This window comes from Staurois parvus, unplaced genomic scaffold (genome assembly GCF_062004578.1).
Source record: "Staurois parvus isolate SC_StPar_1 unplaced genomic scaffold, SC_StPar_1.0 ptg000056l, whole genome shotgun sequence".
Taxonomy (NCBI): Eukaryota; Metazoa; Chordata; class Amphibia; order Anura; family Ranidae; genus Staurois; species Staurois parvus.
In genome coordinates this window covers 4,241,369-4,253,288 of record NW_028317852.1, presented here as the reverse complement: position 1 = coordinate 4,253,288, position 11,920 = coordinate 4,241,369, and positions in this window count along the sequence as shown.

The following is an 11,920-nucleotide window of genomic DNA, read 5'->3' as shown; positions in this document are numbered from 1 at the left end:
GCAATCAGGATGCAGATTGGGACCAGACACCGAAGCGTGGATGCAGTAGCAGGCAGGTATGGCGGTGACCAGGATGCAGGCCAGGTGCAGGATTGTGGGTGCAGCGGCAGGTAAGTATATCAGCCGACAGGATGCAAGCCAGGTGCAGGTAGGTAAATGTAGCAGAATCAGACAGGCCGGGTCAGTATCAAGCAGGCAGATCAAGTACAAGGGAGCAAGCAAGCAGATGGTCAGGGATAGCCGAGGTCGGTGCAGGCGGAGTTCTTTCTTAGTCAGGTAAATCAGAATACAGGTAACAGGATCAGGAATATGTGCAGGACCCCAATGACCCAAACAACCTCAGACCCATCTCCCTGCTCCCATTTACATCTAAACTCCTCGAGCGCCTAGTCTACACCCGTCTAAGCTCTCACCTCAATGACAACAACCTCCTCGATCCCCTACAGTCCGGCTTCCATCCCCTACACTCCACTGAAACTGCCTTACTCAAACTCTCCAACGACCTGCTAACCGCCAAAGCTAATGGCCACTATTCAGTGCTCCTACTCCTTGACCTCTCTGCGGCCTTCAACACAGTCGACCACCCCCTCCTCCTCAAAAAACTACACTCCCTTGGCCTCAGAGGTTCTGCTCTCTCCTGGCTCTCATCCTACCTGTCACAACGCTCTTTCAGCGTTACCCAGCGTCACTCCCCCTCTCTGTTGGGGTCCCTCAAGGCTCTGTCCTCGGGCCCCTTCTCTTCTCCATCTACAACTCCTCCCTTGGCCAACTCATACACTCTCACGGCTTCAACTACCACCTCTATGCCGACGACACACAAATCTATCTCTCAACCCCCTGCCTCACCCCCTCGGTCTCCGCCCAAATCACACAACTACTGAGCGACATATCAGACTGAATGTCGCTCCACTTCCTTAAACTGAACCTCTCCAAAACCGAGTTTCTTGCCTTCCCCCCAGCCCGGACACCACCCCCCATTGACTTCTCCGTCACATCAAACAATGCCACCATCAAACCCGCCCCGCAGGCCAGAGTACTTGGTGTCATTCTGGACTCCAACCTATCCTTCCAACCCCAAGTCCAATCTTTAACAAACTCGTGCAGACTCCACCTCCGCAACATCGCCAAAATGCACACGTTCCTAAACCCAGAAACCACTAAACAACTCATCCACTCCCTCATCATATCACGACTCGACTACTGCAACTCCCTCCTTACTGGCCTGCCTCGCCGCTGGCTATCCCCGCTTCAGTCCATCCTGAATACGGCTGCCAGACTCATTCACCTTTCCAACCGCTCCATTTCCGCCACCCCCCTCTGCCAATCCCTCCACTGGCTTCTGATTGTGCAACGGATCAAATTCAAAATCTTAACACTGACACACAAAGCTGTCCACCATACTGCCCCGTACTACATCACTGACCTAATATCCAAGTACTGCCCAGCACGCACACTCTGCTCCTCACAAGACCTCCTTCTCTCTAGTTCCCTGGTCTCCTCCTCCCATGCCCGCCTCCAGGACTTCTCCAGGGTGTCACCCATCCTCTGGAACTCCCTGCCCCAACCCATCAGATTATCACCTACTCTCCTCTCCTTTAGGCGCACCCTGAAAACCCATCTCTTTAGGGAAGCCTACCCCATCCCCTGCTAACTTGCCAACCTCCTCCACTCTTCCCAGCACTCCATCCCCCACAGCTATCTCCTCCTGTGCCACCATCCCCTCCCTCCTAGAGTGTAAGCTCGAAAGAGCAGGGCCCTCAATCCCCTCATGTTTTGCATTGTATTGTTATTTTCCGGCACATGTTCTGTCCCCCTTTGTAATGTACAGCGCTGAGCGAACCATTGGCGCTTTATAAATACTGTATAATAATAATAATAATAATAGATCAGAAGGCATTGATTTTACTATTCTGCAGGTTTAAATAGCCCACCTGTCGTGGCGTGTGCGCTTACTGCGCATGCGCGAGTTTCCACGCTACTGCGCATACGCAGCCGCATGCTCCCACGCCTGCGCACTCTCACCACTGTGGCTTGAAGGGATCCATCTCCGTCGCACGGCTGCATGGTGACAGGATCCCTGACAGTTCTGGGTATGAGACTGGAAGTCTTGGAACACACTCAGAACACAGTGCGGTATGATATATGTAGCCGCAGCTACATACAGTTTATACTTCACCTCCAGTGACCTCACAGGTTAGTGAGGGACATAGTTCGTTTGGGCCAAGCAAAAATAAAAACACGGAAAAATTAATATAAAATCAAATTTTGCCTGTTAAAAAAACAAATAAATAATTTTTTTTTAAATAACGCCCAGTCTGGTTCGTCTGTCAAATTTTTAGGTGGACTCGCTCGGACCCTCTATTTTCTATGGAGCAGTGGATGTAAATGGACCATTTACACCTGCCTACATCCAATCAGATCCGCTAAAAACAGATGGGTGGGGATCCGTTCCCATCCATATAATGGATCGGATGGCAGTCAGATGTAAATGGGCAGGTAGTCCGTTTACATCTGATAGCCCATAGAGGACAGTGGCCTAGGTTTGTGTTCGCTCTGCTTAAGAGGAGCAAACACGAATCAGCCATCTGTTTGCGGAGCAGAGATCAGCAGACAGATTCCCCACTGAGCAAGCAGACTCCTGATGTAGTCCACCCCATTTGGAAGGGGCCTAAGGGTAGAATTTAGATATGTATCTAAATCTCCCTTGCTTTTGAAGCCTGATCCACATTTGGTTCATGCTTCAGAGGCTACTGACAGGCAGCAAGAAGCAAAGCACTGCTTTCTCACTGCCTAAGCTTAACCCCATTTTTGCCAACAAATGTGCCGCAACTAAGTGTATTACACATGATTGTGGGGCATTTGCTGCAGGAACAAAGTGAAGCATTGCAGCCGAAGCATGTAAACAACCCTGTCCGTTGCCTATTGCACCTTAAGGGAGGACGGTTGGTGGGTGGCAGAAATGCATCTCAACAGCACATTTTTGCCCCCCACCCCCCCTCTAACTGCAAGTTCCATGCATCCACATGCAGGCAGTCCCATTCATGTCAATTGGGACTTATGGACAACGCTACTGCTCCTTTGATGGATATTTTGGGCCAATAATAATTTTCACCTTCTTGGGCCTATAATAATTTTCACCTTCATGAAGGTTATTGTGAACTTTTGAACTGTGGGGAAGGCCACTTAAAAAGACTCAGTTGAGGTAAGGGAATTCCTGTTTTTCTTTAACTAAACTGACCAGTGTTCTGAGCCCACGCATTGGAGGTTAAGATATGTGGAAAGGTGTGAATTTACTTGGGTGGGTGAGTCAAGGGGTGGTCTTTTCCAAAGAATATATAACACCAAAACGAGACTCGCACTGTCTTTGTCCCTTGCCTCTTTGGAAGACCAGTCATCAGGATGTCTGCATAATGTATTATTCTGTTTCTTTTCTGTAACATTCTTTCCTATAGTCATCTTTGTTTCTATTGGTAACATTCTGTATTTGCATAGTAATATTACTACTTTTAAAGTTATACCGGCTACAATATATTTTGTTATATACTATTAATCGCAAGCTTCTTTTTCTGTGTAAATTAGATCTTTATTTTTTGCACAGTTGTCATCCTTTGCTATTAACATTATTGGTATTAGCCACATCAGGATTGGCTAAATTCATGAACAGACAAAAGGTTGTAATCACTTATTATATTTATAATCTTAGATAAACCAAGTGAATAAGTGCGGTAGCAAAACCACCAAAACACTCCCAACTTGGCATTCATGTGGGTGCATGTCCATGAACTCACAGGGGGGGATTTACTAAAACTGAAGTGCGCAAGATCTAGTGCAGCTGTACATAGAAACATAGAAATCAGTGTCCAGGTTTTATTGTCAAAGTTTAATTGAACAAGCTGAAGTTAGAAGCTGATTGGCTATCACGCAGAGCTGCACCAGATTCTCAGTGATCCAGTTTTAGTAAATCTCCCTCACACTGTCTGCATTTGGGACAATGCTCTTACACCTGCATAGATTTCAGATCTGTCCTTGCAGCCTCTGCTTTCCAATGGACATGGATGGGACTGGGATGGGCCCCCCTTCCACAGACCCCCACAACCACCGGTCATGGCAAAACCTGTTGCAGCCTGAAACACCATGTCACTGTAGTTCATGACTTCCAAGCTTCATCTGGACTCCCCTTTGCCTTTGATAGTTGTTTTGTCTGGACTTTACTATATCTGAAGATGAGGAGGAAAGGGAGATTTCATGGATCCAGAGGCTTCTGCATTGGTTTATCAGAACCTTGAAACTTTAGTACTTGTAATCCAGTTTCCAGAAACTCCAGCAATTTAGACTCAGTTTTTGGGGACATCAGAGGTCTTACACTCCAACATTGTTGTGCACTGCTCTACACTTTGATTCTGCCCCCAAGATCCTGCTCCCCAGGTTTGATTAAGGGCTCATTCACACCATGGTGCAGAGACGACAATCCTAACACTAGCATCACATGCAGATTTTTTTTCTGCGCAGTAATCTGTAACGTGTAAAAAACTCATTGAAGCGCACATGAAAACTGATGTACACTGACATCTCTGCAAGTAAAATCTGTTCTTCAGAAGGAGTGCGCATGCGCGGCTGGTGGGACGGACATGGAGAGCTAGAGCTCCGTCTCCGTGTCGGGTGACAAGGAAGTCCGCCCACGGTTCCTGGCCGGCACGACACCTTGAGAGGTACATACCTCCACAGTGACACCCCCCAGATCCGATCCAGCTCGGTAAACGGCGGCGGTCGGCGGGACAGGCATAAAAAGCCGCAGCTCCGTCTCCCCTGTAGGCCGCACAGGAGCCTGCCCACCTCTCACAGGTCTGCATCTAATACTGCCATAAACGGATCAGGGGGGCTCCACTCTGAGGGGCAACCCCACCTGACAGATAGCAACATGGTGAAAGGGACACCCCGCCACCAGGCTCCGCCACAACAGAAGCCCATAAAGGAGGCACTATCGAAGGCCTCATCCAAAATGGCCACAGCTACACTACAAAGCAGCAAGCAGGCTACAGAATCCTATGCAGTGCTAAGGGACGCACTACCCAGCCACCCCAGCGCATCTGAGGGTGAGTCCAATGTTGATCCAGACACCCCCACACATGCCCCGACACCTGACCTTACGCCCCCCGATCTCCTAGCATGATTTGAGAAGATACTGGATAAAGCCCTGAAACAAACCTCTGACTGTATAACCGCTACACTGTCCAGAGAAATCAGCGAATTGGGACAACGCACGACGGACCTAGAACAAACCTTCAGCTACACTCCCCTTCCAGCCAGTCAGAGGGTACCAAACGCAGATCTACATCCTGCTCATCACGGAAATCCTATCCTCCACGCTCAGCCGGCGGTCAACTCAGTGTCCACAAACGTGAGCGCTTCTCATCACCGGGCCCACCTCCACAAGACACCATGGACTGAACCGCGTCCTTCACCTCTTTTCATACCACACACTTTGGACTAGCCATCACTTGATCAGCGGCGAGGTTACCACCTATGGTACCCACTTTCCCTGCTTCACGCTTTGACGCAGGCGTTATGTAACCTCATGCTAGTCACCGGGGCTTGTTTGGCCCCCTAGTTCCTCCCTTTTCAATGTTTGCTTTTGTTTTTTAAAAAAAACCTTATTTGGGCTTTCCTCGTATGTTGATGGTCGATATGTCTCTGTCTCTCATGTATCCCTTAGAGCATGTTGCTCATTGTATGCTATTGTTGACATCGCTACTTCTCAGTCGTGTCTTAGATTGTTTGTGGGGGCCTCAGCTCTGGCGGCATAGGATGCTACTTCTCCTCATTCCTGTTGGTCAGTTTTCACGCCAGGAGCCGCCTGAGCTCAGGACCTCTTAAGTTGTTTGAGTACTGATCTGCTTATTCCTTTACGGGAAAAAACCTCTGTCATCCCCACGGCCCGCGTACCTGTGCACTCTCCTCTAGCCCCTGCGCTATTGCTTATTTAATAGTGCTTGAGCTACCACAGCTCCCCGAACCAGCCTGACTTTAGGTGGCCCTGGGGACCGCTTCTTGGGCCTAGCATGGCCCCACACCACCTCTCCCTGATATATTTCCCTATTCATATCCCCTTACTCTTCCCTTCATATGGCTCCATGACCTCACCCAGTTTCCTATACATTCAGACTATCTTACATAGTGGCTACCAGCCCCACTCATGGCTAGCAACACTCTATCATCTGATGCATCATACACCTTCCTTATGGGCCCATTAAATATTCTCACCCTGAACGTTCAGGGCCTCAACACACCACAGAAGGGCAACAAAGCCTTCCGCTCTTTTGCGTCACTTAAAGCCCATGTAGTCTGCCTACAAGAAATGCATTACACCCCTAACTCCACCCCCAAGTTTTTTGGCCCTCGTTACCAGCAGGTCTACACAGCCTCAGCAAAGTGCAGAGGAGTACTCATCGCCTTCCACCGCACATCACCCTTTACATTATGTAATGAAGTCAAGGATCCTGAGGGTCGTTACCTCCTGCTAACAGGGCAACTCCTAGATGTGGACGTTACCATAGCTACATATTATGCCCCGAATCAAGGTCCCTTACCATTCCTTTCCCACTTACTATCAGTTATAGACCACCATGCGCAAGGTACTTTGTTTGTCTGCGGAGACTCTAACTGCACTTTATATCCCTTTCTTGACAAATCTCCTCAACCTTCCCCCCTCCCTACACCCAAGCAAACCTTCCAAGCCGTGTTACAACGTCACTCCATGATAGATACCTGGAGGGAACTTAATCCAACTAAGCGTCAATACACTTTTTATTCACACCCTCATAAGTCCTTCTCCAGGATAGATCACATTTTCATCACCGCCAGCTCCTCCTCCCGGCTCCTGGCTTCTGAAATACTTCCAATTCCCTGGTCAGACCATAGTGCCGTATTCATTTCCATGGCCTCCCTAGCTCCATCCCCTTCTGACCCCTCCTGGATCATTAATGACAATTTACTAGCGAATCCAACTCACTGCCTAGAAATTGAGGCTGCTCTCAAACATTATTTATCTCTAAACCAAACACCCGATATTTCTCCTCTCCTCCTCTGGGAAGCACATAAACGGGGATTCTGCATTAGTAAAGCGTCCTATTTAAATAAAGCGAAATGACAAAGATGTCTCTCCCTCGAGCGAACATACAACCAATCCCCTCAAGCCTTCCAAGCAACCCCTACACCAGCCAACCGTGAAGCTCTTGAGCGAGCTCGATTAGCTTTTGATCTATTTCTCACGGACCAGCTCTCACTTCGTAGATCCTGACACAAATACTATACAAAAGCAAATAAACCCAGTACCTTTCTAGCTCTATGTATGGGGCTCTATCCGCCCCCGCGTACCCCGCTCCACCCTCTTCCGCTCCAAACTCAACGGAGCTCTTGGTCTTCCCAATATCGATAAATATTATCAGGCGGTGCTCCTGGCTAAGTTGCCAAAATACCATTCGACCCATGAAATACCTCAATGGGTTGTTCTTGAATCTATAGATTGTGACCCCCTTTCCATGGCTAACTTACTTTGGCTTAGACCAAGTGACCACCGCTCGATAACAAACCCCATCACATCTCACTTTTTATCATTATGGGACAAATTTAAGACTCGCTACCTTCTCCAATCATCACATAATCCCTTACTCTCACATCTCAAGAATCCAGCTTTTCCCCCGGCTTGGTCGTCGCCACTCTCATTCAAATTATGGACCTCTGCTAACCTACTCCACACCCATCACTTCCTACAGAGGAACAAATTCAAATCCTTCGCTTCACTACAGGAGGCGTATAGCCTCCCAGCCTCCAAAATATTAAGATATTTACAACTACAACACTTTTACGGACCCTACACTAAAATACCCAACCAAACTAACACCATGTCTCCCTTTGAACGAGCTTGCTTTAAAGATCCTCATAGGCGCGGCCTCATTTCATGCCTATACTCCCTTATTGCAACTTCGGCCTCCTCATCCTCCCCTTCATATACCCATAAATGGGAAACGGACCTGAATAGGCAATTAGATCAATCTGACTGGGACCACATATGGGCCATACAAAATCATCTTCACAGAATGTTGTAGCCTTGGAAACCAACTATAAAGTTCTGACCCGTTGGTACATGGTTCCAGCAAGAATTGCAAAATATATCCCTAACTACTCCCCCAACTGCTTCAGAGGCTGTGTAGACCCGGAAACATACTATCACATCTGGTGGGATTGTCCGGTAGCCAAAACTTTTTGGACGGTTGTCTTCACTATGATATCCAGACTTAGTGCAAATGTGCTCCAACCCACCCCGACAACAGCTCTTCTCAATCTGCGCCCTCCCAATGTAACAATTCACAATTCAAACTCATCATGCAAGTTACCACAGCAGCCAAACAGGTCATAGCAAAATCTTGGAAAATCTCTGCCTTAAGCATTGCTGCTGGTAAAACTAGAGTAACGCAAGCTATGATACACGCAAAGGTTGAAGCCACAATTCTTGATACAATCCCTAAGTTCTTGAATGTCTGGACTCCCTGGGTCGAGAGTTTCCTTCCCCAAAATTTTGACGAATCCCTCCTTCTTCCCTGATATTCAAATTAAATATTTTGTGCGCAGTACTGGTACCACTTCTAATCGGTCTCACAATTACCTATATTCCTTCTCACTAGTCATGGAGTCATCCCTGCCTCCCCCTTCCCTCCCCCCCCTCTTCCTTGGTCTCCCTCGGCCTCTCCCTAACTCCTCACGTAGCTCTGCAGAGTCTTTATCCCCATTGAACAAATTCTTTTTGGCATATTATTAACTTTTGCTAAAATATCTTCTGTATACCTAGAGCCATTAGCTTTGTTACATTGTTTGTTTAACACTTTCTCTCCCCCTCTGTTTAAAGACATTCTACTGTATATATTTTCCCCTATATTTCGCAGCCAATACAATGTCTAATGCCAACTGTCAATGTCTTTACCCATTTGTTTCAAAACCAATAAAATGTTTGAACAAGAGAAATCTGTTCTTCAGTTTCCATCTACTGTAGGGTTGCAACCTCATCCCTTTAAATCCAAACACAAAATAATTACACAGGTTCTGAGGCTTCTTAACCCAGATTGTGTTCAAGCCTGCATCTTTTGTCTTTCTGGATGCAGCTGTGCAGAAGGAAATACATCTACGACAATCTTGTGAGAGAATAAAAAAAAAGAACTGAAACCAACACCAATACCTGGACTGACCTTTGTGTATTTGCTGTAATAGACAGTAGTATTACCATTGTAATTTTATTATCAACCTGCATGTTTAAAGGATAAGTTCACCATTGGGAAAAAGTTACATATTCCACACGTTTTTAGGGTGGAACATGTAATATGTTTCCGATCTTGCAGCTCCCGTCTGCTACCCCCTTCCCCCTATGACAGAAGTATGGGGAGAAGTTCACCATACTAGCTGTTACTTTTGCCTGTTTGGGGCTCTGTCATTCATGACATGGCCGCATCATTCATTCAGTGTTCTGTGAATGAATGAACTACAGTTCCCGATGGGATGTAGGAGCAAGCAGACACATTGATAAATCTGCAGGAGACCTGCAAGGCATCAGCAATCTGCTGATTGCTGGTGCAATGCTTTAGAGGCTACTAACACAAAAAATAATAAATTAAAATTTTTTCACCTGCAAAAAATGTGCATTTATTATTTTTTGTGGAAAAGTGAACTTATCCTTTAACTAATTTAGACACCATTGTATGTGGCCAATATTCTGTTTTCACGTATATATATATTCTGTTCGTTATATTTGATTTATGCACTATATATTTAGTTTCCTAATGTGTGTTATTTAGCTATTTTGGTTGACACTATTTTTTCTTTTCACTAGAGGGAGTCAACACACATTTATTATATATAGTGGTCACTTTGATTTATAATTACACTATATGGAGATACATGATTGTATTCATGTGATACAAGCGCTTCACTAATTTTTAATTTTATTTTGCACTTATTGGTATCAGCTAAGTGACAGCAGCTGTATTTTGTCAATTATTCCCATGAGCGCAGGAGGATCCCTTATTATTTATCCTTTAACTGCCTTCCCGCTGCCCTATAGTAGATCTACTGCTACAGGGCAGCAGGGCTGCGCAAAATCACATATATATACGTGATTTGCATTTCCATGATTTGCTTCATCATTGGTGGCTAGGTATGTCAATCACCAGGTCCCAGCCAGAGATTGTCAGCCGGCACCCGGCGATCACCATGTAAAACTGACAAAGGAGCGACCTGTGTGTAAACCACAGTAGCAAGTAAAAAACACACAGTTCATCATGTAAAACAGCACACAGTTAACCCTTGGATTGCCCCAGATGTTAACCCCTTCCTGCCCAGTGTCATTAGTACAGTGTCAGTGCCTTATTATTTATATTATTTTATTAATGTGTCATTGGAATGTCAGTGGCAGTTAATCAGTTCCCACCCAGTGTCAGAATGCCTGCCACAGTACTGCTGTAAGTCACTGATTGCCGCCATTACTAGTATACAAAAATAAAAATTCCAGTATATATACTGCCATTTGTAGACGCTATAACTTTCACATAAACAAATTAATATACATGTATTGGGGGGGGGGGGGTTAGCAAAGACATGTAGCAGAACACATTGTGGCCTAAATTTATGAAGAAATTAGATTTTTAAAAATTTTTTACTGGATGTTTTAAAGCAAAAAGTCAAATATTGTTTTTTTTCCCAAAATTGTCAGTCTTTTTTTGTTTATAGTGCACAAAATAAAAAACGCAGAGGTGATCAAATACCACCAAAAGAAAGCTCTATTTGTGGGGGAAAAAAGGACATAAATTTCATTTATGTACTGCATTGCATGACTGCGCAATTGTCAGTTAAAATAACGCAGTGCTGCATCGCAAAAAATTGCTTGGTCGGGAAGGGGGGTAAATCCTCTGGAGGGCAAGTGGTTAAAGTGATGACAAATAAGAAAATTATTCTATTGAGTATAAACAACAATGTAGAAAAGCAAATCAGCTAAAATATTGAGATACTTCAACAATGTTGTTGTGCGCAATGCAGTATCTTAGAAGCCTATTCCTGTAAACTGACTGTGTTTCCTTAAATTGTATCTCTTTACTGGCTGCTTCAGGCATCTGCAGAGCTTTATTGTCACTGAGCAAAGAAAAAAAGTTTTCACTAATGTCTCCCAAACTGATTGTAGCACTAGAGCTGAAATTACTTGGATTGGTATCCCCTATCGCCTATAGAATGTTTTAAAACCAAATGCCTGCTTTCTCTTTGGGCTTGTTTGCATGGAAGGTCAGGGGGGGGGGCTGTAAAAGTAGGAAGTTGAGCCGTGACGTTAGCATTGCTGCATGGTGGTTTGCAGGGGCAGACTGACAACTCATGGGGCCCCTGGGCAATAGGGGATCATGGGGCCCTTGTGTCCTTGCCCAAACTCAAAAAAGCCTATGAAAAAGGTACCAGGTGCATCTCATGGGGCCCACTACTGACCCCAGGCCCTTGGGCAGTGCCCGAGTTTCTAAATGGTCAGTCCGCCCCTGGTGGGTTGGCATTTTGAAGTTTAAAGCCATATTGCCTGCCTTGGTGCCTGTCAAATCCCTTCTGAAAAGAGGGGCAACAGTATAGCTGTACATGTGAACAAGCTCTTATTGATGGTTATGATTTAGTTATGACAATCCCTGCTTCATACTGATTGGATGAAATTAGAGGAAAACAGTAGTTAATCTCGGTGAAATGTTTCAAAGTGCAACTGAGTCTTTTTAAAATTACATATAATTTACTTCAGACAGCATGAAGGTATAAAGTATTTCTTCCTTTCTCTCAGATGGTATTAATTCTGACATACTTTCATCTTGGTACACATTTCACCTTTATTCGCAAGTTTTTGTCATATTCA